This window comes from Pseudoliparis swirei, chromosome 21, assembly GCF_029220125.1.
Source record: "Pseudoliparis swirei isolate HS2019 ecotype Mariana Trench chromosome 21, NWPU_hadal_v1, whole genome shotgun sequence".
Taxonomy (NCBI): Eukaryota; Metazoa; Chordata; class Actinopteri; order Perciformes; family Liparidae; genus Pseudoliparis; species Pseudoliparis swirei.
In genome coordinates this window covers 11,167,916-11,174,099 of record NC_079408.1, presented here as the reverse complement: position 1 = coordinate 11,174,099, position 6,184 = coordinate 11,167,916, and positions in this window count along the sequence as shown.

Below are 6,184 nucleotides of genomic sequence, written 5' to 3'. Positions count from 1 at the left end.
GTGTTGGTTTTATTTGTTTACCACAAGGAGGGACTATTGAGCAGCTGTGTGTTTGCCCTCTGTACTGGCTGCTCTGAAGGCTTTGTTTCAGCAGACGATACAAAAATATCCAATTAAAATAGCATCTATTAATAATGGTAGACAAATGTGTCTTTATTAACTATTCCGTGCTGAAAATATTCCTAAATTCTAGTTTACAGCCGACAAATGCACATTACAAATAACGTGCTTGTTGACAGCAAGAGGATTCACCATTTAAAAGTTGCATCATGATGTGTTTAAAGATGACTTTGGGTGCGGTCGTCACCATCTTGGAGTCGGTGTTTGCCAGTCCTGTGCTCTCCCACCAGGGGTTGCCAGATTGGGAATTCCAAGCAGAAGCTGGTTTATTATTGTAACTGACAATGGGTGCGGTTGCAACTTGCATTTCTACTGCAGCTGGTGCTAAATAATGCCTGGTGACCCCCCCCCCCGCCCCTCATCCCTGAGCCCCTTGGGTTGGTGCTCCCATCTGTGCCACAGCCTCATGGATCTGGGTGCGGATAGAAGTATGTATGTATGTGTGTGTGCAATAGGCAGTAGCAGATCACTGCCGTTCGCACCCGGCATTAACAAGTTCTGATGTCATATTTTACAGTTGTTTCCTTCAAACTCTCGCAGCTGTAAAACAAGTTCAAGGCCTCGGTGCTCAGAGTTGAAGGGCTGTGTGGGGCTCACTGGGCCCAGTGCAGCGGCTCCCTGTAGGAGGCACACAGCTGCTGTCGCACGCTGCCAGTACTCATTTGGACATGTCACGGGGGAGTCCCACGAGGAGTCCACATCAACCAGGGGCTAATTATTTCAGCAGTGTAGTGCAGCCGGGGCCACGTCGAGGCTCCTTTCCGTTCTCACTTCCTCCGTTCCCCCCCCCCCCACCCACCCTTCCCCACTACTAACGGGTTCTTTTATTTTGGGGTGTTGCCAACGCGTCAGTTTACTTTAACGTAACGAGGAAGACAGATGCTGGGCACAGTTGCGCGGATGTGCAGAGTGACAAGGGCCTCCTGGGTGGCAATGGTGGCCTTTTAATCCGCCGTGGGTTTTCAGAGAGGCACGATGGCTCTGATGACGGCAAACCACGGCAGGAATCTGAGAGGAAGTTCATATGTTGTTCTATTTCTGGACGCGGTTATTTATACCTCTCCCTTACTGTACTGTTGTGAAACTGAATTAGCCGGCCAGCTTTCACTCGTGTACTTTTGTACATCGCAGTGGTATTTGCTTTTCTTTTCAGAGGATTATGTCAACCCAATATTTGGCCTTTGCTACAATATGCAGCGTTCCCCGGAGAGCCAATACAATCTTATCATAAACAAAGAGAGAGGCATGAGATGTCATTCTGTAATACAGCACTGAGGAAGTTGCTGTAAAAAGTGAAACACAAGTAAACATTTCTCCACCTTCAAACATATCGAACGAAGACTATATATATTAAAAAAAGGGAAAAAGGAGCATCTGCTCTTACAGTACTCTTTGTTCTCCTGTTATGGTCTGTGTTTCCAGTCTGGGTGTAGTCCACCGCAGTCAGTCATGGTCACCGCTTGGCTTGAGATGATAAAGGCTTTCTGACAGCTGACCGTTGCTTCCAGGTCCACTCCACCTTTAAAAAGTGAAATGTGACCTATAGACCACAGCGATTTCCATTGCAATCCTACAGAAATAATAAATTCCATCACAACAGGGGACCCTGATACACAGGATGTCATGCCTTTAGAGCCACGGTCGCGGCATGACTCCGTGGATGGCAATGTTGGTCAGTTGATGCACCCCCTTTGGTCCAGACTGAAATATCACAGCAACTGTTCGATGAGTTATTATTCAAAGTTATATAGATATCTTTATTCCCTAGAGTATGAATCATAATGATCCTCCGATCCACCATGAAGGTCACATTTCTGTTTGTGAGCATAGTTGTGGAGGAAGTATTCAGATACTACACTAGAATTGACGCTTAGAAGATTGTAAATTCACTGAAAGCAACCCTTCATTATGTTTTACATACACACGCTGTTCAATAAAGATTAAAGGCGGTGGAGAAAGACAAAGACGTCAAGGTTTTAGTTGAACCTTTTATTGGTTCCACTGCACAACAAAAAAGAGACAATATAACTTTATGCACTTCCCTTGGAAGCTTTAAGACATTTTAGGACCACTCAACAGCATTCAAAGGGAACATCACAGCCCATTATAGAGACCTGTGTCAACATTTGGGAATTCAAGCCTCGGAGACATACATAGCGTGGTCTCTGCTCTCGACTCAACCCCTCCTCTGCCCGCTGAACCACGACAGCTTATAGTCTTCAGTCTAATGACACAGAATTGGGCTTATTTTGTGTCTCTCGGTGCTTTGACACAACCGCTGCTGGTCTTTTCATATCGGCAGGCAGAGAGGTGGCCGGGAGACTCGAGCTCTTTGTTCAGAGCAGGTTTCCTTCTCGTGGTTTGTCAGATTTAACACTCGGCTGCACCTGAGGAGTCCGGCCGCGCTCACGAGGATAAGCCCATGTTCTACCTCAGCACTCAGCGATGCGACCCAGTTCATCACGAGAGCTCTTGAAAAAGACTTTGCTCAAATGAACATGTATTCCAGAAACACCTGTCTCATTAATTTGGACTTCATGGCCTTTATGAAATATGAAGCTAACCTTTTTCAGGGAAACTTTTCAAACTCAACTAAATGAATATTTCTGGTTTGCTTTAATCAAGATTGTGGCGCGAGGGACGGAAATGTTTGCCCATCAATTTAATAAATGTAACCATGAAAATGACATTCAGAGTCCCCAGAAGATGAAGCCTACTGAAATGATTGCCTTTTTTTTTTAAACAGTCAATACCTTGGCACTATTGGATGAATTAATATATGTTATAAAGACATTCATCTTACCCAGAGGATGAATCTTAACATCTTTGACGATCCCCTGACCTTCCCTCGAGAGCCACCAGCAGGTCAATGGGTTCAGTAAAAATATATCAAAATCCACTTGACGTCTGGGGCGACTGTAACGGCATCACTTGAGAGGATGGAAAGAAAAGAGAAGAACAACCCAGGCAGTTAAGAACAACCGTAAAACCAGCACATTTAATCTTTATGTTACACACAGGTTGAGTAAAAAGAGCGACGGCTGTGAGGAAGCTACTGAAAAAGATTAAACTCAAACAAAGCACCGAGCCCTTCATGGCCAATTAGAGTGGGTCAGGATGACCACAAATTGCTCATTGGTGATCTTAGAGGAGGATCAAGGGCCACTAAGCACAAGGGAGGAACATTTTGTTTCAGTAAGTCAAAGGAATGGAATGGCCTGGCTCGGAGCCACTCACCCCACATCAGAGTGAGGTGTGCTGCTCGGCCAAAACCAGAGCAGCCGTCAGGTCCACAGGGATAGGATTGCAACATTGTTCTCCATCTCTTGTTCTTTTTTTGTGTGGTTGTTTTGGAAGAAGTTGGTAACTGTGAAGAGACGAGGACTTTGCTTTGATGCCGAGTTGCAGGAATGCAAGAGAAGCAGTGGATGGGGGGGGGGGGGGGGGCGAGGCATCTTTAAAGTCACGTGACAGAGACCGAGCAGCTTGCAGGAACCACGGGGTTCGTCAGGGATTCACCGCTGGTCAATACTTCGGCGTCGTGTCACGGTAGATTCTTTCTTTGGCGCTCATATTGAGGTGGCCTTTCAGCTATGAGTCAGTGATCCAGAAGACAATATTGGATAATCTGATTTGTGTCTCAATCTTCAGCAGAGGCTCTTGCAATATATTGAAATGTTTGTCATCTGGGCTTCAAAAGATCTCTTAAAGCAACAGTTTGACATTTTGGGAGATTTGCTTATTTGCTTTCTTGCTGGGGGTTAGATGAGAAGATTGATTTGTCATATCTTTCAAATCTGGATCTACAAACAGCAGCCATTTATCTTAGTGTAGCATAAAGACAGCAAGTCTGTCTAAGTTCAAAAACAACAACAGTATCCACCTACCACAACTTATCTGAACAATAAGTGTACATAATAAACAAACAATATACCACATTGAGCAAATATAAACTAACTAACTTTAAATAAACGGTGATTTCTTATTATATGTGCAGGACAAGACATTAATGGATGAGAAAAGGCCTCAGAGATGAGGACTATCTTTGATATGACAACAATCTGAAAGTGTTCACTCGATAGCCTAAAAGACGTCCCAAAAAAAGGTGAGGTCATCTGTTATTACAATGTGTTACTTTGTGATCTTTAAAAGTGTTTCTCTGGTTTGTTTTTACTTCTGGAGAGAGGCTAGCCTCTCTTCTGCTAAGCTACGCCAATTGGCTGTGTGACTTCATATTTAGCGTGCAGACATGTGACACATCTTCTAAATCAAAGAGGAAATTCACCAAAAGAGCTTCATTATTCCTTTGAAATGTGAAATGAACATATTCTTTAAAAAAAAGAAATAACTTCGTCAACCATGTGGGGACGAGATTGTTTTGCATCTTCCTGGAACTCTAGCTGTCTCTCGATAACACCAAGATATCGTCTTGTGAGGCTGGACCGTGCCAAAGCTCGCTGACATGTTACCCAGGACATTGTGACCAGACCAGACTGCCCCCCCCCCCCTGTGTATGTCTGTCTGTGTGTGTTTTTAAAGGAGGGGGGAGCATCAGACCACACAGCTCAGCCCTGAGAGCTGTCAAACACAGCTGGGACATCTCCTCCTCCTCCCCCTCCCCTCGCCGTCTCCTATCCTCTCCTCCTCCTTCCTCTACCTCTCTTCCCCCTCCTTGCTCCCCAGACCTCGGCAGGAAGCTTTGATACAGGGGCGTTGAGCAGCGTGGGGGAACATTTCCATTTGTATCTGCTTGGAAGACTCTGAGACCCTCCTCCCCCTTTCCTCATGCCGAACTGCCTCTCGTCAGCATGAAAGAAGCTGCCATGTCTCCTTTGTGTATGCTTCAGACGCAGCGTAATTGATATCGACATGATCTGGGAGGGGAGAGAGCGGAAATCTCTACGACCGATCCGCGATGACTTGTCTCTCTTTTGTTGCTTTTGAGGTGCAAGTTCAGCAAAAAAAACGACTCGCCTGGTTTTCTCAACCGGCTGTCAAGAGAAGCGAGAGTCTGTCCCGTGGAATAAATGTCACGCAACATATATTTAAAGTCTCCACCGTCGAGCTACTGTCAGCGCTTGAACTTTTCATCGCGGAGAAACACAAAGTGAAAGGCGGTTGCTCAAAATAAATGTTGTGAAACGGGGGGGGGGGGGGGGTCAAGGAGGGGTCAAGGAGGCCTTGTCACCTGATCGGCTGCTTTTAAGGCTGTTTTGCACCCGGCACTGGAGACAATAATAGGTGTGCCGGTAAACTTGTGTTTGCTCATCTCTACTGTTGTTGAGACATCACGTCATAGCTGCAGGCTGTTTCCCCACTCACAGGACATAAATGAAATATTCTTAAGTGAGCCCACAAAGTGGATTAGTGCTACTTGTCATTATGGAGAAAAACTTGAGCAATGCACAGGTGTTGTCTCCAGCGTTTACCTCTTAAGTGACGGGGTAAGGCGGTGATGTGTGAGGAGAAGTATGCGCTCGAAACCACAAAACTTTTCAGGGGCCCTCGAAATGACAAACTAAAACGTCACGTGGGATTTATTAGGTTTGTCAGGGGTCGGATTTGTGTTTTCAGGAAAATGCAAATATAGATGCAAGGGGGCAGGCACGTGCACAGATAGAGCCCTACTGGTGCTCAAGCACCAGCCCCTTTGCCCTGGATGAGTAAAGGGCCCTTTTTGCTGGAGACACATTTTTTGTATTCATCCGTATTTAAGAATAAACGTTACTCTTTCTGTCATCAAGTCCCTCCAAATGTGTTTTAATATCCGACGGGGCATTTATTTGAGTTCTTGTGAGAATTTCGCCTAGACCCGCTCCACGGCGCTCCCTCCTCCACTTCCTCCTCCGCACAGTGCTCCTCGCGCCACTAAACGGGTGCACCTCCTTCTCTGACCCGCAGCACCAGACACACAGGTCATGACGGTGTTGACGTTGTTTTGTGATAAATCAACCACAACATTAGCGCTGCTGAAAACATGACGTCACAACTGGTCCGTCGTTTCCTAAAAAAATAAACAAACAAAAACTCCGTGATTTCAAAGCCTCGTCCAGCTGTTTACTGA